Genomic DNA, 22,802 nt, shown 5'->3' with positions numbered 1-22,802 from the left:
TCTTAAAAAAAAATTAAGAAGGATTTTTATATACACGAGCATAATCATCACATGAAACTTCCTATTACAAGCACATGAATTACCACTAATTTATAGTTGCAATTGACGGTTTTCAAGTCTTAATAACTAAGCTATTTCAAATAAACTCCACTTAGTATCTAGACAAGGTTCTAACATAACAAGTTGGCACCTTTTCATTTCAATTTGATAAATACTTTTGGCTTGTTCAAATATTAAAATATTTTTTAAATTTAATTTTGAATTTTTCAATTAAATTAGTTTATCAAAGATTAAAAATTAATTATATTTGTCTTTCAATCTCTTTATTAATAATTTGTCAATAATTAATGTTGTAAAATATTAATTGACAACGTACATAATACGACAATTCTAATTTAATATTGACTAAATATATTTATGAAAATATATTAATTTAGTTCTTTTCTCTAATTACATGAACCTTATTGGTACGTGTTTCAAATGTTCGTAATATAAAAAGATTAAATAGTATTTAATAGTTATTAGTTTTTTTTGTGACAATAGTTATTAGTTTATTTCGATGTATTTTGATTTTTGTTTATTTAATTATTATATTAGATTTTATGTTTATGAGTTTTAGGTTTTTTTGTTTTAATCTAATTAGAGGTTATAAATATCTCATGAGTTATTGTAGTAACAATATTGAGTGATTAGAAATGCCAAAGCACTTTTTGATTTCGTGATGAAACTATGATGTGAACAAATGAAGTTGAGTGTGTTCCTCTCTTGTTACACGGGGAATTTGGTAGGAGGTTGAAGAACCCTTTCATTCAATTCTGGTGTCAACAAGTTAGGTAGAGGAGTTTTGTTGTATCAAGAAATTTGATATAAAGTAAAGTGATTCTCTTTGTATTTAATTTTAACTTATCTTTTTTGTTTTTATTTCAATTACAATTTATCTTTTCTATTCAATTTCAATTCTTGTCTTATTTATTCTTTTTTTTATCACCTATTCCCAATATACCTAATGATTAAATTGATAGATTTTTAAAATATATTTAGTCAATGTCCAATTGAAGATATTAGGTGTCATATATGTTACCAATTAATATTTTATATCATTAATTATTGACAAAAATTGTTAATGGAATAACTGAATGATAAATATGATTAATTCGTAATATTTGAAGGACCAATTTAATTGATAAAATTTTTCAAAAACAAATTTAAAAAATATTTTATTTTTTAAAGATTAATTTGATTATTAATTCTTTGTACATAAAGTATAATTCTCAGTATTTTTTAGGCATATATATATTATTTTAAAACTCTTTGTCTTAGTTTCTAATGCCTAATGGCACCAAAATTGCCTAGTTTAAATATTTATACTTCAAGTTAATTATAATTCGATTAGTGTGAAGAAAGCAAGACTTAATTAACAGTATCTAAGAATATTTTTTGCACTATTTTTTGAAAAAAATTTTTCTAAAATAATTGTGAATTGGAAATTTTGATCACTACAACTCCTTGTGATGTATCTCATTTCAATAAAAAAAAAATTAAAGCAATTATTTTTAGACAAAGTCCATATAATTTACTAATTACACAGTTGAATCACAAAAATACAAAATTATTTAAAATTATATAAAAAGTGAGAGAAATTAATTCAAAATTTATAAATATATGTAATTACTACTCAAAAAATTAGGTTTTAATTGCTATTCAAATACTTATATATCCATTATGATTTTATCATATCATCGATCTGGAGTCAATTAAATGTCAGTGGTTTTTAATAAGATTTTTTTTTGTTTTTTTTTTAAATATTTTGAATCAATATGTTATTAGATCAACTTAATTAAATTTATTAAAAAAAATTATTCACTTAATACTAATGTATTCTTCTACCTTATATGGAATCGTAACTTATTTTTTATGCAAAGTATTATCTTCGCCTTTAACGTTTGGATCAATAATTTTTAATTTGCTTTTTAATGTTTTAAAAATTATATTTTTGTTCTAAAAATTTTTAAACAAATTTTATATTATTCTATTATTAAATTTATGTAAATAATTAATGGAATGAGTAATGTGGACATTAACAATATTACTGTTAAGTTATATTTTTTTTTCTTATGTTAAAGAAACATAATTAAAAACTCTTTGTAACACTTTCTATTTTTAATATCTTACATGTAAATTAAAAAATCCTCAAATTCTATTGATCAATTATCAACGCTCCAAAAATTACAGAAAAAATATTTACATTGGTGATTATTAGTCGGTCAATTTTATTCACGTATTAAAATCAAACATTATTAATTTTTAAATATTCTAATTGTTCATGTCAAACTTAATAATAAGACAACATTAACTCTATTTAAAATTTTTTAAGACTGAAATATAATATTTAAAACTTTTTAAGACTAAAATAAGAATTTAAAACGTTAGACATCGAAATAGAACTTAACCAAAACATTGAGGATCAAAATAATACTTTATCTTAATTTTTATTCTTTTGATCAATACTAATTTTTATTAATTATAATTTTTAAATTAAGTATCTATAAACTTGTATCTAATAATATTCCATTCTTTCAAGATTTTTGTAATGATAAAAATTTAATTACAAGTTTTTATTAATTATAAAAATTTAATTATAAACTTTTAAAATATAAAGATTAATTTGTAAATTTGACAAAAGCCTATAAGAACCTTCACATTAATTAAATCATATTGTTAATACCGAAATCAGGATAAAATAATATTAAATCTTAGTTTGGTAAAGCTTTTACTCTTCAAAAGTAGTTTATAAAAGCTAACTTTTAAAAGATGACTTTTTAAAAGTTGTGGCATTTATGTTTGGTAAATTAAATTAAAAATAGTTTTCAATAAACACAAGCAACAATAATTGTGTTTGGTAAAATAACTTTCAAAATTTAAAAATACTATAATAGACATAAATGCAAGTATTAAATTTGAAAATTAGTTAACATATGAAGTTATATTAGACTTTTAAATTTTGAAAAGCACAAGCCAACTTTGAAAAACTCTACCTTAGATGCTTTCAAAAGTACCCTAATTTTTTAAAAGCTGCAAGCACAACACATGATCTTTTTTATTTACCAAACATAAAATGAGGAGCTTGAGCTTTTAAAAAGCACAAACACCTCTTTAAAAAGCTTTACCAAACCAAGCCTAAGAAAGAATATCTCCAATATTGTTACTTACATACTAAAGTTAGTATTGAGAGCAACAGCCCAAAAAGGATAAGCCTAACTAGTAATAGTCCACTGCAGCCCAATGAATCAATAGCAGCCCATTAGTTAATACTTCTCAAGAATAGTTAATAAATGTGGATGTACAAAAAGGGATCAATTTTTGTTAGGGTTGGATATATAATTCCTTTTAACTCTGTAAACATTTTTCTTCATTCATTCAATAAAAGTTACTCCATTAATTCTTTAAGATTCTTTTTTCTTCCTTTTGCTATTGGTTCTTGTTTTCTTCATCACCTGTTCTTGCTGTTCTGTATTACTTAGCTTTTAGCAATCTTTCTTTTTCTTTCATGGTATCATGAGCATCTGGTTTTTCTCAACTATGGATGCATCTCTATATTCATCTAACAATTCACCTCCTGGGACCAATAACAACAACAATTCAAACCCTGAAAATTCTGCCAACAATAACAATAATCTTCTTGCGAATCTCAATTTCTTTTCTTTCCCACCTCAGTTGTTCAACTCCTAACCCTTTATTCCGATTAGTGATAAATTAGGAGAAAGAAATCACAAAACTTGGCAACAACAAGCATTGGCAACAGTTCGAGGTCAACTTTTGGAAAATCATCTCTATAAATATCGTGTTCCTCCCAGATTCACTATGATTGAAGATCAACAAAATGGAATCAAGTCATCAGCTTATACCCAGTGGCTTCAAGATGATTATAATCTCCAGTCTTAATTTTTGGCATCTATTGATCCTGTATTCAAAACCATGTATTCAAAACCAAAATGGTTGGTTGCTCTTTTAGTCATGAAATTTGAGGCAGAATTGAACAACATTTTGAGGAATCTATCACATATCGTGTCAAATAGCTCAAAGCACAGATAAAGATTATCAAGAAGCAAGGTTTAACAGCTTCTGAATAATTTTTGAAGATTAAGGAGATTGTAGATTCTTTAGCAGCTTTAGGCTATCCTTTAACTATTGAAGAACATGTTGATGCACTTTGAAGGATTGACTGAAGAATATCAAGTTTTAATTCACACTGTCAATTCCAAGCGACAAATTTTTAGTCTTTGTGAGGTTGAAATTCAAATTTTAACCTTTGATGATATGCTTGATAAATTCTGAAAATCCACAACATCTATGATTCAAGCTAATATCTCTCAGAGTTCATTTCCTTCCAATTCCAATCCAGGTCGTGGTTTTGGAGGAAGAAGAGGTAGAGATGGTAGGTTTTCACGAGGAGGCAGATCCTTTTTCAATCAGAATAGGCCACAATGCTAGGTATGTGGTCGATTTAGTCACATTGCTTGGAATTGTTTCAACAGATTCAACTAGCATATACCTCCTCCATCACAAAATTCTCAGACTCCCTCTTCTACCTCCTTCACCAATTCTCCAAACTCTTCTAATCTGTCACAAGCGAGTACCACTACAACTACATCACCACCACCCCTCCATCTTTTCATCATCCTACTGCCTACATAGCTGCTCCAAGATCTATTGCTAACTCCTCGTGGTACCCAGATACTGGTGCTTCCCACCACATTATTCCTGATTCATCTTTGTTTATCACATCTTCAGATTACTCAGTTCCTGACCAAGTTCAGATTGGGAATGGCTCAAGTTTGCATATATCTAAAATTGGTACTTCTTTATTATATGCTTATGATTCTAATAGATATTTCATATTACAACAATTAATTTATTCTCCAGAAATCACTAAAAATCTTATCAGTGTCTCCAAATTTGCTGAAGATAATGATGTTTATTTTTAATTTTATGCTCATGTGTGTTTTGTTAAATGCTAGCAAACTGACAAAGTGCTTCTTTAAGGACATAGACAGGGTGGCATTTACAAATTTTTCAATGTTACTGTTCCTAATTTTTCTCTAAATTCTTTACAACCTTGTGCTTTTCTTTCTTCCAAAGTTTCTTTGAAAAGACTTAGCCACACAGCCAAAAAAATTGTACTGACAATTCTATCAAGTTGTAATATTGACATGGATAAGAATAAAGATACTTTGTTTCCTGAGGTGTGTGAAAACTGTATGCATGCTAAAATGTATAAATTGCCTTTTAATTCCTCACTTACTGTTTATAATGAACCTCTCCAACTTGTTTACTCTGATGTTTGGGGTCTAGTATCCATTGTATCACACTTAGAATTTCGTTATTATATTACCTTTATTGATGTATATTCTCGGTATACTTTTCCTTTTTTACTTGTCTCTAAATCTCAAGTTCTGTTAGCTTTCAAATACTTTAAACAGCAAATGGAGAATATTACAAACCACAAAATAACAGCTTTTCAGTCTGATAATGGTAGGGCTGAGCGAAAATATAGGCACCTCATTGAAATGAGTCTTGCCATGTTATCTACAGCCTCTATGCCATTTATTTTCTAGGATGAGGCTGTTTTAACAGCTACTCACTTGATTAATCGCATCCCAACTCCAATTTTGGACAATAAATCTCCTTACGAGACCTTGTTTAACAATGTCCCTGATTATACTTCTCTAAGAGTTTTTGGTAGTAGTTGTTTTCCTCTTTTGAGGCCTTACAACAAAACAAAGTTAGATTTTAGATCTCATAAATGTGTCTTTCTTGGTTATGCCCCAAACTCAAGAGGCTATAAATGCCTTTCACTTATGGTAAACTTTATATCGCAAGATATGTTCAATTTGATGAAACCTCCTTTCCTTACAAGGAACTATTTGTTAAAACTGATTAGAATGACTCCTCTAAAGATTTTGATAAATCTAGTTCTTTTAACCATTTTATCCATAGTATAGGTTCTGTTTTAGGCTCTTCATCTCATAGTTCTTCTATTTCGAATATTCAGTATACTAATCGTACTCCAAGAGATGTTAGTAGTCATAATCCAAGTATTCCTATTAATTCTAATTCCATACACTGTGATATTAAAACACAACATTATATTCCCGTCTCTGGGATGCAAATCTGCCCTCCACCTATTGACTCTAATAATAATAATAATAATAATAATAATAATAATAATAATAATAATAATAATAATAATAATAATTCTGCACTCGTTCCTAAATCTGCAGATGCTCTTATATCTTCTAAACCTCCAAATCAACATCACATGCTCACCAGGTCTAAAATCGAAAATTTCAAACCCAAAACTTTAATTAGTAATGTTGATTTACACGTTTTACATGAAACACCTCCTAAAACACCTAGTGCTGCATTAGCTATTCCTCATTAGAAAAATGCTATGCAAGAGGAGTATGATGCCTTAATCAGAAATCATACTTGGACACTTGTGCCAAAACTTTAAAATGCCAAAATTATTGGCTCGAAATGGGTCTTCACTATAAAAAGGCTTTCCGGTGGCACCGTACAAAAGTACAAAACCAGATTGGTGGCTCAAGACTTCCACCAATCTGAAGGCTTTGATTTTGAACAGGTGTTTAGTCCTTTTATTAGACCTGCCACCATTCGTATTGTGTTAAGTATAGCTTTATCTAAAAACTGGTTTATAAGACAATTGGATTTTAATAATGCTTTTTTTAATGGTGATTTACATGAAACTATATATATGCATCAACCTACTGGTTTCTCTCATGATTCTAACAGTTTAGTGTGTAAATTAAATAAAGCCCATTATGGCCTCAAGCAGGCTCTGAGAGAATGGTTTCTAAAGCTTAGTAATACTCTAAACAGGTTTGGCTTTGTTAGTACTAAGTTTGATACATCTTTATTCATCAAACATGGCTCTCATCAGGTCATTTATATTCTATGTTATGTTGATGACATTATCATCACTGGTAATGATTCGAATGAAATTGATGTTATGGTACAAAAGTTAAACAAGATTTTTACTCTAAAAGATTTGGGAGAGTTATCCTATTTTCTTGGTATTGAGGTTCATAAAACTGAAACTGGACAGCTTCATTTATCCCAAACTAAACATATATAAAGACCTACTACCTAAATTAGGAATGAGTACAGCAAGTGCTATGCCTACTCCTATAATATCCTCTTTATAGTTACTGTCTACAAGTTCAGAACAATTTGAGGATTCGAAACTCTTCAGATCTGTTGTAGGTACATTGCAATATGTTACCATCATTAGGCCTTACCTAAGTTTTGCTGTGAGAAAGGTTTCTCAATTCATGCACAGCCCTTTACTTGCTCACTGGAAGGCTGTGAAGAGGATTTTAAGATACCTTCAAGGAACACAAGAATATGGTTTGCTCTTACACGAATGCAACGACTATAGGTTGTATGGTTTTTCTGATTCTGATTGGGCAGCAGATTTACAGGATCGGAGGTCTGTTTTGGGTTATTGTGTCTTCTTTGGAACTAATTTGGTTACTTGGTCTTGCAGGAAACAAACAACTATAAGTAGATCTTCAACTGAGGCAGAATTTCGAAGCCTGGCAGCCTGTGAAGCAGAGATAACATGGGTGAAGAATTTGCTGTCTGAGTTGAAGATTGCATTGACTACTATTCCATCAATATTTTGTGATAATTTAAGCACTGTTTTGCTCACTGCAAATCCAGTCTTACATGACAAAATGAAGCATTTTCAGTTAGATATTCAAGTTGTTCGAGAAAAGATCAACAAAAAGTCATTACAAGGTATACATATTCCTAAAATTGAACAAGTTGCTGACATTTTAACAAAACTTTTGTCAGCAACTAGTTATGAGAGGCTCAAAGACAAGCTCAGAGTTGTTCCAAGGAGCAACTTGAGCTTGAGGGGAGGGGGTATTGAGAGCAACAGCCTAAAAAGGATAAGCCTAACTAGTAATAGTCCACTGCAGCCCAATGAATCAATAGCAGCCCATTAGTTAATACTTCTCAAGAATAGTTAATAAGTGTGGATGTACAAAAAGGGATCAGTTTTTGTTAGGGTTAGATATATAATTCCTTTTCACTCTGTAAACATTTTTCTTCAATCATTCAATAAAATTTACTCCATTAATTCTTCAAGATTCTTTTTTCTTCCTTTTGCTACTAGTTCTTGTTTTCTTCATCACCTGTTCTTGCTGTTCTGTATTGCTTAGCTTTTAGCAATCTTCCTTTTTCTTTCAGTTAGAATAATACATTAGCTGGGGTGGTGGCCTTAACATCTTTTCTTATTCTATTCTAATTTACTCACGAGAATAAATAAATACGCCACTAAGAAGTAACGACAATAAATCTGTTCGTACTTTGTACCAAGGATACGAGCTTAAGAGATTGGAAAGATTTCTCGACTTAACAATTTTGTCGGAAATATCCGAATTTACGAGATCAAAAATAGATGATTTTTACTTATTAATTTTTAAGTGTGAAAAATATCTAAGAAACCTTTCAATTTCTTTCATGCAAGGAGAAATAACTTTTTTTCAACTTGCAAATCGCTAAGTTATCGATTCTTCTCTTTGTATCAATCAATGCTACATTGAGTATTAATTAAATAACTCCTCTTTAACTTTCACTTTCCTAATTTTCTAAAACAATTCCTCTTCTCAAAGAGAAATTTCCCAAATGTTTTCTTCTTTCTCTCCCTCGATTTTTCTCTCTACCTTCTTCCAAGTGATGAGTGATGCTTTCTGCAAATACTAACTATCAAGTCCCCTAATATCAAACCCAGTAAAATTTTCTCCTTTACTTTTCATAATTTCATCGATTAATGTGTGTATTTTGAAAATGTTCTTCCTGCATTTTTCGCTTCACTATAAGAAATTACAGAAATAGTGACCGATTTAGCAACCGATTCTGGTGGTCCTAAAACCTTGGTCGCTAATTAGAAAATAGCGACCAACTTTGATCGCTAACCGTTAGTGACCAATTTTTGAACAAGGCCACAAAATCCTCACCAAAGAATATCAATCACTAAATCGGTCGCTAAATGGTGACCAAATTTTCCGTCACTAAGTCGCTAAATGGCGACCAACTTTTTGGTCGCTGAATCAGTTGCCGATGAAATTGGTCGCTAAATTGGTCATCGATGCCTTATTTGAAAATTTAAAATCTTTCTCTAATTTCTGAACTAAAAATCTAAATCAGTCGTTAAATCGGTCACAATTCCTAATCTTATAATTATAAATTTTTATTAATTTCACATTTACCACTATTAAAACTTAATTTTCATAAATAATTATATTTCCACAAATTTAAAAAAGAATCAAACATAGATCAATTTTTCAAATAAATATCAAAAACATTCACAATGGCTACATAAAAATATAGAATTTAAAATATTAAAAATTTCTAAATATATCAAATTCATAATCCATAATCTAGACTAAAACATGGTAAAAATAATTCATAGATAACATAACTCTACTCTATTTAATATCTACTTAGACTAAATAATTGCATCTATCTCAGATTATATACTCCAATATAATTCGAGCCTCTTTCAAGAGTATCACGTCTTTCTATGATCGCAGGATTATCATCCAGCAATAATGACAATCGCTTTTGCTGTAAAATAATATATTAAGATCAAATGAAAAATAACACAAAACATTAAAAGATAATATTCATTAAATACATGAAAGTATTGAAAAGTATTAAGAGAATAAATATCTTGCAAGTTACCAATTCTTAAAAAATTGACTTCTAATTCCAAGAGAAGAATAAATCAAATGAATAAATGAAGCCAGACAAAAACATTTACTCCTCAAAAATAGTTAACATGCATAAATTAAAAATTTCAATTGTTCTGAACTAACATCAATTATAATAACCATTTGAATGGACGCATTAAACTGCCTAACTTCCCTTTAGACTTTTACAAAATGTAAATTAAATTTTCAAATCTTAAATATTAGAACAATTATATATTCAAAAATTAGAAACCATATTACCGAATATCATAAATAATGCATATGGAATCATAAAAACAAATAAATAGGTAAAACAAATAAACAAAGTAAATGAAATCATATGCAAATAGAATAGCTCCACAAATACTGTTTTCACTCAAGTTTTTGTGGTGCACAGAAAAAAAATAAGCATGAAAAAAAAAAAAGAGATGCTGATACTTCTTTCTATTTCTTAAAACCTTTCCCCTCTTCTCTTTTTTCCTTTTAAAAAGCTAAGAATTCTTACAATTGCTATCACTAGTTATAATTAGTATACACGGTACAGAAGAGATTAGTGAAAACCATATATGTATATTTACTGTATATATGCTATTTGATCTAATCTATAATATATTTTAACAAAGTGCCTTTAGTAGTAAATAGTGTCTGTAGAGTTATGTTCATCATATGACTTACCATCTCTTTTTTTCTCCTTGCAAGAGTCAAATATCACTGCATCAATAAGAAAAGACAACATAGAACAAGTGGTTAAAATGTGCAAAATTTATTTTTAGAAAAATTTTATATGTATTATTTGGCGTAGACCCTAAACCTCATCCAATAGAAAAAAAGGCTGAGTCAGTTTCCTTTATGTGAAAAAGAGCGAATACAAATATTATTATTCAAAAAACATAAACATAACCTATAAAATATTATTAATCACAAACTCACAATTAACTTCATAATCTTTCTGGGAAATTGAACACCCTGGACTTTGAGATTTTCCAACTTAGCAAAGTTGAATGCAGCAGCTTATCCGGAGCATTTTCCCCCAAATAAAAAATCTGACAAATGAAAATTTAGTAATATACTAAATACTAAATAATTTATATATAAAGGAAATTTAGATGAAATTGCTTGTTTTGGACGATAGCAATAAACTTGTGGTGCATAAATTTTTATACTTTTTTAATGGGAGGTAAACTAATTTTATGTGTATGTAGAATTAAATAAAGAAAACCAGTTTTAACTTTATAAACTATTGTTAACACCATCTAGCATCTCAACTTTTTGTCCTTTATTATATCAATTAATTATTAATCAACAAAGAATGCTATAAGTTGAATCATTGTGCACAAAACATAAATAAATTTTGTATGTAAATTTTCATATTTAACCCCCAAAGAAACACACCCTAATCTTAAAGTCTAATAAAAAAAATACTGAAACTAAAACCAAATTAATCAGCAAGTGATGAACATTATAAGAAGAAATGAACAACTCACCAACGCCATGGCTTCGCTTCGACGAAGACGGTGAACCTATTAGTTCAATTCAACCAAAAAACACAAAAACACAAAAACATAATCATAAACACAAAAAATTTGAAATTATATACTACTTGGTCTTCATAATGCAAATAATTTAAAAAGAGTGCCAAAAGCGAAAAACAATAAAAATAGTACAAAATAAAAAATTATATACCTGTCAGCTTCATTGGAGGATTCGGACGATGAGCAACGTTGGATCTGAACGGTGATGCAATGATCCGTGACAAATTTAATAATTTGAAATTAAAGCACATAATAGACAAAAAGACAGAGAAATAGATAAACAATAACAGATTAGAGAGACTTAATTAAATATCCTAATAGATAAAACTAAATCAAAATCAAAATCAAAATAGTGAGAAATTCTCTGAAATTATAGTGAGAAATCAAAATCAGAGATACGAAGATAAAGTACCATGACTGAAGGAAAAAATTTGCTTAACTGAAAGACTACTGTTGTTACCGGAGAAAAATTTAACACAGGAGGCGGCGCTGAGAAAAGAATGACGTGATGCGAGCAACGACGGATCTGGACAGGAATGCAACGATCTGCGACAATGACTTAACGAGCAGACGAAGAACGCAACGAGGGGGCAAACAAGGATAAAGATTCGAGGAGGAGAGATGACACCGACGAAAATGGGGTCGACAAGAACGGTGCCGACCAGGACTCGTCGGAGAGTGAGGGAGGCGGCGAGAGAGACACTGTGTGAGAAGAGATGAGCTTCGTGTAAATTAAGGTTTAAAAGTTATGTTTTCTTTTAATATATTTTAAAATTTAATTTATTTAATATATTGATTAATAAAAAAAATAGCTTAATTTTTCTTGTTCAATGGACCATAATCACATGATTTTTATTGTGACTATGATTTCATTTGATAACAGCAATTGTATTGAAATTGGATAAAAAAACATTGGAACAACACCAAATAATATGTAGTTTTTGAATCAAATCTGTGAATTTCAGTTGTTAATGCATTTAGTAGTCTGATCCAATAGAAGTTTCGTGAGCATCATCTACTTCATTATTACTTCCTTTATCAACATCAAACAATGAGAAATCCTTATACCTATTGTCCATCTCAAATTGCGTTACAAGGCGCTCTCTTGGAAATTCGAGTCCACTTTTAAAATGGGGGTAATGCAGAGAAGAGAAGAAAAGAGGAGAGAAGAGAAGGGTACTGCAGAGAGTAATCTTTAAATTGAAGGTTAGAGTTTTTAATTTTGATTTAGGAACCAAATTGCACTAAAAAAGTTTACTAATCCATGTCAGTTTTTGGTGGCGTCAGGTGGACGGAATGTGCCTGAAGGACGACTCTGGGTATCGGAGTGTAATTTTAGGGACAAAAATGGGTAACTATTAACTTTAGGGACTACTTTGAGTCTCGAGTGTAATTTTATGGACCACTTTGAAGCATAATTTCGATTCAAATTATTGATATTTGAAAATGAATCCTCTTAATTTTTTAACAATTGAGAGAGTAAAATGTGATTTCTCACAATTAGTTTTATAAGTGAGACTAAAAAAAAATATAAAAAAATTAAAATTTTAAAAAATTAGAGATCACACTTTACTCTTTCAATTATTAAAAAAATTCATTTCCTTGATATTCATCATGCTATCACCAACAACTTAACACACATTAAGTTTCATCAGTTTTGGCAAGTTGGGGTCCTAAGATCTTTTGACAAACCTGCTAAACAATTTTGAATTAAAACGCTACTTCAATACCAAACTTTGATCACAATCTAGGAGTCCAAAATCACCAACCAAATCCTTAAAGCTTCAAGATTATAATTCCTAATCCTTAAGTGACTTATATTGAGGTTCTTAGAGTGAAATTGGTAATAAATGTGAAGATAGTAAAATTTTGATAAAACTGATGCTCTTGATTAAGCATAAAATAGCCTACTTTATCCTTAATAATCATATTTTATCATTAGTTTGGTGAGATCTCTGACAATTCACAATCTTAAAGGATTTATCTGTGAGGTTGGTTTTATCTGTGAAACAAAAAATCAATCTCCACAAGTGGAAGAAAAACTAAGATTTTGTGGTTTTCAAGAAATGGTTTATTGTGGATCCGGATAGATTATCTAGGGGTTTGGCAATGGCATGGAGGGATGGTTGTATTGTTCAGATTTTATATTATGGTAGATTCTTCATTGCGGTATTAGTTCTGACAGTTGGTTCTAATGATCCCTATGGTGTTCTAGGTGTTTATATATCTCAGTTCAAATGATCAACATAGAATGGCTCAATTTGCTGAATTAACTTCAGTCACCTAACAGTTCGATGGTAAGGTTGTGTTAATGGGTGATTTTAGGTGGGGGTGTTAAATCTCTTTCTTCTATTGAAACTTTTAACAGTTTTATTGATGATAATTTCCTTATTGATATTGGTATGGTCGGAAGACTATTCACTTGGTCTAATAGGCGGAGTGGTGATGAGTTGATATAGGAAAGACTGGACCGATTCCTAGTAGGAGTTGATTGGCAGCAACTCTATCCCAATGCATCGGTTCTTAGACTATCAGAATCAGGGTCAGATCACTCCCCCCTTCTCTTAGACTCTAATCCGAGAATTGAGAGATCTAAACAACGATTCAAATTCCAAGAAAGATGGTGTTCCAATGATGAAATAAGGCATATTGTTAGAGAGGTTTGGCACGAATAGATTGATGGTTCAGCCATGTATATCCTAGCTCAAAAAATAAAGCATTGCCAGCATAAGATTGTCAGATGGCAGCAAGAACACAGATCTAATTCAAAGGTGGAAATTGATTTACTACAGTTTGAATTAGAGGAACTCCATTTAACAGGAATTCATGGAGGCTGGTGCGCGAAATTGAACTCCGCAAGTTTCACACAGATAGACCGGCAAGTGCACCAGGTCGCCCAAGTAATACCTCAGGTGAGTGAGCCTCGAATCCCACGGAGATTGTCAGATTGAGTAAACAATAGCTACCTTGTAGATCTTAGTCAGGCGGATAGAAAATATAGTTATTGTAAAAAGCGCATAAAATCAGAATAAATAAAGTGTTATGGATAGGTGTGAAATCAATGATAAGAAAATGGTTGAGGCTTCGGAGATGCTTCCTCTTTTTGGATCAACTTTTCTCACTCTCTACTTTAACTTATGATGATGCATTCCATGGCAAGCTGTAAGTGATTAATGCCAGGTCAGTGGTTATTAATCTCCTCTGCTTCAGATCAAACGCCAGGTCAGTGGTCATCCAATCTGAACTGGGGTGAAGCTCCTGCAGTCCATTTTCCTTGGTGATCCTGCTCAAAATACCACAGACAAGATCGGATCTTCCGGATCAGAGAATATTGCTTCACGATTCTAGCCTATACCACAAAGGCCCTAATTGCCCCGTACCTCGGCTGAACTGATGTCTCCAACTCCCCAACGAAGTTGTGGATTAGCCGTCTAAGAGATGTATAATCAAGCTTGTGGCTCAATACTATCCCGTCAAGGACTCGTAAGAACCCATGTAGAATAGGGATGACGGTCAAGTTACACTCCCAATTCATTAGGATGAAAAACGAAGATACATCTTAGACTAGAATCAAGCATATAGGACACTGATATTATTAATCTATAAGAATCAGCAGAGCTCCTAACCTTAACCTAGGAGGTTTAGTTGCTCATTCTGTACAATAATGTTCGAAAGTAAAAGTAGGGGAAGAAGATCCTAAACAAAGGTGATCTCCTCCTTAAATACTAGGCTAATAGATAGGGTTTACAGAAATAAGATAAACTAGTCTTGTAGTGTGAAAATTCACTTTTCGGGCCCACTTGGTGAGTGTTTGGGCTGAGTTTGGGATGAATCCAAGAGTTGCTACTCCCTCTGGGGCATTGGACGCCATCTTTGGACTCCTTTTTGGGCGTTGGGTGCCAGCTGCTCCCTTTTGGGCGTCTAACACTAGGAATGGGGTCGGTAGCTGGCGTTGAACGCCAGTTTTAGGCCTTTATTTCCAGAGCAAAGAATAGACTATTATATATTGCTCAAAATATCTGGAAGTTAAATTTCCAACGCTGTTGAGAACGTGTCATTTGGATTTCTGTAGCTCCAGAAATGCGCGTTTGAATGCACAGAGGTCAGAATCTGACAGCATCTGCTACACTTTCCTTGCCTCTGAATCGGACTTTACCAAAACTCCTCAATTTTAGCCAAAAATGACCTGAAATCATATGAAAACATGCAAACTCAAAATAGAATGCAAAAATATGAAATTTTCACTAAAACCTATGAAAATATAATAGAACTTAAGCAAAACATAACTAAAGCAATATGAAAATGATGGCAAAAAGTGTATAAAATATCCGCTCATCAGAACACCAAACTTAAACTGTTGCTTGTCCCCAAGCAACCAAAAACAAAGTAGGATTAAAAAGAAGAGAAGGAACAATAAATCCCAGAGTTTTCAATGAAGCTCAGTTTCAATTAGATGAGCGGGACTAGTAACTATTCACTTCTGAATAGTTTTGACATCTCACTTTCCTTTGAAGCTCAGAATAATTGGCATATTTAGGAACTCAGAATCCAGATGATACTATTGAATCTCCTAGTTTAGTTCTTTTTTATTCTTGAACATAGCTTTTTTTGAGTCGTGGCCGTGACCCTAAGTGCTTTGTTTTTCAGTATTACCACTGGATACATAAACGCCACAGACACTTAACTGGGTGAATCCTTTCGGATTGTAATTCAGCTTTGTTAGAATTCCCAGACAGTGGTGTCCAAAGTTCTTAGGCACATTCTTTTTGCTTTGGATCACGATTTTAACTGCTCAGTCTCAAGCTTTTCACTTGACACCTTCACACCACAAGCATGTAGTTAGGGAAGCAGCTCATTTGAACTTTTTAGGCCAAGATTTTGTTTCTTTTGACCCTCCTAACCATTGATGCTCAAAGCCTTAGACCCTTGCTCTTGTCTTTTAGTTTAAAGAGCTATTGGCTTTTTGCTCTTGCCTTTTGGTTTAAAGAGCTATTGGCTTTTTCTTTTTCTCTCTTTTTTTTGCATTTTTCTTTTTTTTGCTGCTTTTTCTTGCTTCAAGAATCAATTTTTTTTTTGGATTTTTCAGATTACCAATAATACTTATCCTTTTTCATCATTCTTTTAAGAGCCAACATTCTTAACTCCAACATCAAATATGCACTGTTTATTTATGCATTCAAAAAGTAAAAGCAATGCCACCACATCAAGATAATTGAACTATTTTTTATGATATAACTCAAAATTCAAGTATCTCCCTATTCTTTTTCAAGTAAAATTTTCTTTTAAACAAGGTGAGATATATATGGAGTAATTCGTAGCTTTAAGACACAAATGAAGATGATCATGCACTAGAAATAGGAAACAAACATAAAACATAACAGAAAAATAACATTGGAAAGGGGATTAAGGGAATGGGACCACCTTAGTGACGGCGGCTACTACTCTCTCTAGTGGTCCAATAGAGCATTTAAGCTCCTCTATGTCTCGCCCTTGCCTCTGTTGCTCTTCCTTCATAGCTATTTGATCTTCTCTTATTTCATGGAGGATAGTGGCTTGGTCTTGATGTTCCAACCTCAGTTGCTCCACGTTTGAGCTTAGTTCTCCTAGAGAAGTGCTCAGTTGGTCCCAATCATTTTGGGGAGAAAAGTACATCCTTTGAGGTATCTCAGGAATTTCTTGTTGAGGCGGCTCTACATGCTCTTGTTGTGGTCCATGTGCCGGCTCTCTAACATGCTCCATCCTTCTTTTAGTGATGGGCTTTTCCTCCTCAATGGGGATGTCTCCTTCTATGACAATTCCGGCTGAATTGCATAAGTGACATATGAGGTGAGGGAAGCGGAGGCAAGTTCCTTGATTGTTGACTTTCTTCCTCTTCTTCCAGTGGTTAACAAAAATGAATCCATGGCAAAGAGGAGGAGATTAGTGCCCTCAGATTTGAATTTCTCCTAACAAGCTTTCTTTTAGTGTGATCAGCTTGATTCTTCTTGCTTGTTAGGGTAGGGGTTGTATTGTTTCTCCATCCCCTATGCATCTTCCTCTTGGGACCTTCTTTCATGGTGGGTGGTGACCGCCCAACACCAAACTTAGGTTTGATGTCTGAAAAAACTGTATGAGTTTTCACCAAGGGAGGAGGCTTCAGTATTGTACTCTGTATGAAAGTACTTCCTTTGTCAGGGGGTAGTGGAGGTTTCAGGCCCTTGATAATCATGTAATCCTTCTGTAACCTCAACACCAATTCGCCTCTCTCAACATCACAGAGTTTTCTTCCAGTAGAGATAGACCATTGCTCCAAAACCTCAGCAAAAAGAATATTGATTTGCATTTTTTTAGAGTCTTCCAAGGATTGTGAGCAGTGCTCGTCCTTGGTCTCCTTTTGGGGCATCTGAGGGTGTGATACTACAGGCTTTCTTTCCATAAGAGGGGTGTGTAACAGTGTGCTTCCAACCTCTTCTTGAGTCTCTTCTTTATCTAGTTCCTTAATAGTGTGTACCACCTTAGACTCATCCTCCTTGGTACTAATGAGGGCCAGACACTTTTCTCTTGGATTCAACTATGTGTCTCTGGGAAGAGTGTTAGAAGGTCTCTGCAATTTCTGAGAAAGGTTCCTCTGAATGACTACACTGCACTCCTGAGTAAGCACCACTATTTCTACTTCCCTCTAATCCCTCTTATTATTTAATATTTCCTTCATAAACTTAGCATACGAAGGCATTTTTTCAAGAGCCTCTGCAAAGGGGATTTTGATCTCCAGCTTCTTGAAAGCTTCTAAGAATTTGGCAAATTGCCTATCCTTTTCTACTTTCTAGAGTCTTTGAGGGTATGATAACTTGGCCTTGTATTCAAGGGCTATGAGTGGTACAAGGTGAGTGTCTATGGTGCCTATAGAAGGGCTACCAGCTTGCTTATGAAAGGTATTCTCAGTACTTACACGTGTCTGGCCTCCCTTGGACTGGCATTGGACGCCTGGGCTGTCCCCTTCTAGGCGTTGGACGCCTGGGCTACCCCCTATTGGGCGTTGGACGCCCTAGCTCCCCCCTTCTGGGCGTTGGACGCCTTGGTTGCCTTGAACTACAGCTTGTTCAGCTTCTGCCAGCTCTTCTCCCTCCCTCTTACTGTTTTAAGGCTGGGTGTTCAAGGTACTCCTAAATTGAAGAGCTTCACACTCTTCTATTATCTGTTCAGACAAGTACTGTCTAGCTTGACTCAACTGTGCCTTTATATTCTTGTTAGAGGCTCGGGTTTCTTGCAACATCTCTTGCAATTTCAACATTTGTTGTGCAAGGGAGTGTAGCTGCTGAGTTAAAGACTCATTCTGTTCTGGAGGGTTAGATACAGTAGTCACTGTCTTAACCTCTCCTTTCATTGAAGTCTCACCAGATGAGTATAAATGCTGGTTGCTGGCGACTATCTTAATGAGTTCTTGAGCTTTCTCAATTGTCTTTTTCATGTGTATTGAACCACCAGCAGAATGGTCTAAGGACCTCTTAGCCATATCTATGAGTGCGTAATAGAAGATGTCTAGCTTTACCCATTCTGAAAATATTTCAGTAGGGCATTTCTGTAGCATCATCCTGTACCTCCCCCATGCTTCATAAAGAGACTCATTATCATCTTGTTTAAAGCCTTGAATGTCCAGTCTTAGCTGGGTTAGCTTCCTTGGAGGAAAGTATCTATTCAAAAACTTTTCCACCTGCTTATTCCATGTGTTCAAGCTTAATTTGGATTGAGTATCCAACCACCTCTTTGCTTGACCTTTTACAGTAAATGGAAAGAGCAATATCCTGTAGACATCCTGGTCTACTGCGCTAGTTCTTACTGTGTCAGCTATCTGCAGGAATTCAGCAAGAAATTCTGTGGGCTCCTCTTGTGAAAGTCCCTGAAACTGACAGTTTTGCTGCACTAGAGTGATTAACTGTGGGTTGAGCTCAAAATGAGCTACTCCAATAGGAGGTATGCTAATGTTGCTTCCATAGAAGTCAGGAGTGGTGGTTATATAAGATCCTAAGGTTATTCTTGGTTGTGCCTCTTCCTCTAGATCCATAGTGGTTCCAATGTTGCTGTTACAAACACTAAAAGTTTAAAAGATTAAAAAAGATTAAGAAAGATAAGATTTAAAAATTTAAAGATTTTTGAAAATCAAGTTTAAAAGATTTAAGATAAAGAAAGTTTTGAAATTTAAAAAGAAAGATATGATACAAATTTGAAAAAGATTTGAAAAGATTTTATTTTAAAGTTTGAAATTTGAAAAATTAAAAAGGCAAACACTAAAAGACACCAAACTTAAAATTTTTTTGAAATCCAAGGACAAAATTTTCGAAATTTTTGGAGGACAAACACAAAAAGACACCAAATTTAAAAATTTTAAGATCAAACAAAGAAAAGGACCAAGAACAATTCGAACACCAAGAAAGAAAAACAAGAACAATATTCAAAAAATCAAGAAAGGAAAAATCAACCAAAACCAAGAAAAGGTACCAAAATTAAAAGTTTTGAAGATCAAGGACACTAATTTAAAAAATTTTAAAAGAAAAACACTACAAGACACCAAACTTAAAATTTTTAAAATCAAATGAGAAAAATAACAAGAACAATTTTGAATACAAGGAAGAACACCAAGAACAATTTTCGAAAAACTAAAAGAAAGAAAAACCAAGAAACACAAAAAGACACCAAACTTAAGAAATTTGAAACCAAAGACTCTAATTTTCGAAAATTTAGAAAAGAAAAGAAAAGGCTCAAAAAGACCCCAAACTTAAAGAGTGACACAAGACTCAAACAAAAGAAAAAGATTACTAAAGAAAAGAAAAAGTTTTGAAAAGTTTTTAACAAAGAAAACAAGAAACACAAATAAAAGAGCAAATAAACCATAACAAGTACCTAATCTAAGAAACAAGATAGTCCGGTATTTTGTCAATCTCGAACAATCCCCGGTAATGGCGCCAAAAAGTTGGTGTGCAAAATTGAACTCCGAAAGTTTCGCACAGATAGACCGGCAAGTGCACCGGGTCGTCCAACTAATACCTCAGGTGAGTGAGGGTCGAATCCCACGGAGATTGTCGGATTGAGCAAGCAATGTCTATTTTGTAGATCTTAGTCAGGCAGATAGAAAATATAGTTGTTGTTAAAAGCGCATAAAAACAGAATAAATAAAGTGTTACTGGATAGGTGTGAAATCAATGATAAGAGAATGGTTGAGGTTTCGGAGATGCTTCCTCCTTTTGGATCAATTTTTCTCACTTTCTACTTTAACTTCTAATAATCATTCCATGATAGGCTGTAAGTGATTAATGTCAGGTCAATGGTCATTAATCTCCTCTGCTTCAGATCAAATGCCAAGTCAGTGGTCATGCAATCTGAATGGGGGTGAAGCTCCTACAGTCCATTTCCTTGGTGATCTTACTCAAAATGCCACAGACAAGGTTGGATCTTCCGGATCAGAGAATGCTACGTCATGATTCTAGCCTATACCACAAAGGCTCTAACCGCCCCATACCTCGGCTGAACTGATGTCTCCAAGTTCCCAACAAAGTCGTGGATTAGCCGTCTAAGAGATGTATAATCAAGCTTGTGGTTCAATACTATCCCGTCAAGGACTCGTAAGAACCCATGTAGAATAGGGATGACGGTCAAGTTACACTCCCAATTCATTAGGATGAAAAACGAAGATACATCTTAGAATAGAATCAAGCATAGGTTGAAATAGAACAATGATATTATTAATCCATAAGAAATAGGAGAGCTCCTAACCTTAACCTAACAGGTTCAATTGCTCACACTGTACAATAATGTTTAAAAGTAAAAGTGGGGGAAGAAGATCCTAAACAGGGTGATCTCCTCCTTAAATACTAGTCTAATAGCTAGGGTTTACAAAAATAAGATAAACTAGTCTTGTAGTGTGAAAATTCACTTTTCGGGCCTACTTGGTGAGTGTTTAGGCTAAGCTTGGGATGAAGCCACGAGTTGGTACTCCCTCTCGGGCGTTGGATGCCAACTTTGGACTCCTTTTTGGGCGCTAGCTGCTCCCTTTTGGGCGTCCAATGCCAGGAATAGGGTTGGTAACTGGCGTTGAACGCCAGCTTTGGGCCTTCATTTTCAGAGCAAAGTATAGATTATTACATATTGCTGGAAAGCTCTAGAAGTAGCTTTCTAACATCGTTGAGAACGCGTCATTTGGACCTCTATAGCTCTAGAAATGCACGTTTAAATGTATAGAGATCAGAATCTCACAATATCTGCTATACTTTCCTTGCCTCTGAATCGGACTTTGCCAAAACTTCTCAATTTCAGCCAAAAATTATCTGAAATAATATGAAAACACGCAAACGTAAAGTAGAATATAAAAACATGAATTTTACACTAAAACCTATGAAAATATAATAGAACTTAAGCAAAACATAACTAAAATAATATGAGAATGAAGCCAAAAAGTGTATAAAATATCCGCTCATCAGAAGCGACATCATTTTAGAAATAAAGGACAAACTTGAAAAAGCATTGCAAATTTGGGAATCTTATTGGAAAGATAAGTTTAGAGTCAAATGGCTCAAATTCAGTGATCAAAATACAGCTTTCTTCCATTAGAAATTTAGAAATGGAACTCGAAGGAATAAAATTTGGCAACTAACTGGCAATGATGGTGAAATGGCTACTTCAAATACTGATATTGCTTCTGTAGCTGAATCTTATTTCAAGGACATCGTCTCCTCCACTTGTCATGAGAACCCTGAACTTCTGTTTACTGATTTTGAACCTAAGGTTACAACTCACATGAACCGTAGGCTTCAAAGACCAGTGACTATGGAAGAAGTGAAATGTGCAACATTTAGCATTCATCCTCAAAGTGCTCCAGAAGATGATGGTATGACAGCAAAATTTTTTCAAAGCTTCTGAAACATACTTAGTGGTGATGTGTTTCGAGCATTTAAAAGCTTCTTTTCGGGGGATAGAATTTTGAAGGATTTTAACCACACTCAGATCTGTATTATTCCCAAGATTTCTGATGTTAAAGATATGACTCAGGTAAGACCAATAAGCCTATCCTAAGTCTTTTACAAGATTATTTCTAAAGTACTTGTACATAGACTTCAGGGTATGATGAATAGACTAATTAGCCCTACGCAGAGTGCTTTTATTAAAGGCGGATTAATCTCTGATAATATTCTAATTGCTCATGAGTGTATGCATTACTTGAAGAACAAAAAAAAAGGACTCAAAAATGAAATGGCGCTAAAATTATATATGCGTAAGGCATATGATAGGGTGGAATGGCACTTTCTTTGGTTTATATTGGTGAAGTTTGGTTTTGACTCCCGGTGGATCATGTGGATTCGAGAATTAGTGACAAATGTTTCTTATTCTGTCATTGTGGAAGGACAACCCTATGATTTCTTCAAACCAAATAGAGGTATTTGACAAGGAGATCCTCTATCTCCCTATCTTTTTCTTTTCTGTGCAGAATGTCTCTCCTTCTTGCTACATAAGGTAGAAC

General features: G+C 33.1%; 1 long non-coding RNA gene across 1 annotated transcript; it reads right to left on the bottom strand.

The window, feature by feature from the left end:
• Nucleotides 1-9,582: 9,582 nt before the first annotated feature.
• Nucleotides 9,583-10,826, bottom strand: LOC107494983 (uncharacterized). Its single transcript, XR_002364293.2, has 3 exons — nt 10,713-10,826; nt 10,458-10,493; nt 9,583-9,657 (listed from the first exon to the last, which is right to left on the bottom strand). It is a non-coding gene; the product is annotated as an uncharacterized LOC107494983 (long non-coding RNA).
• Between the last annotated feature and the right edge of the window lie 11,976 nt (nt 10,827-22,802).

Source organism: Arachis duranensis, chromosome 6, assembly GCF_000817695.3.
Source record: "Arachis duranensis cultivar V14167 chromosome 6, aradu.V14167.gnm2.J7QH, whole genome shotgun sequence".
Taxonomy (NCBI): Eukaryota; Viridiplantae; Streptophyta; class Magnoliopsida; order Fabales; family Fabaceae; genus Arachis; species Arachis duranensis.
This window is presented reverse-complemented; position numbering and strand designations above follow the sequence as displayed.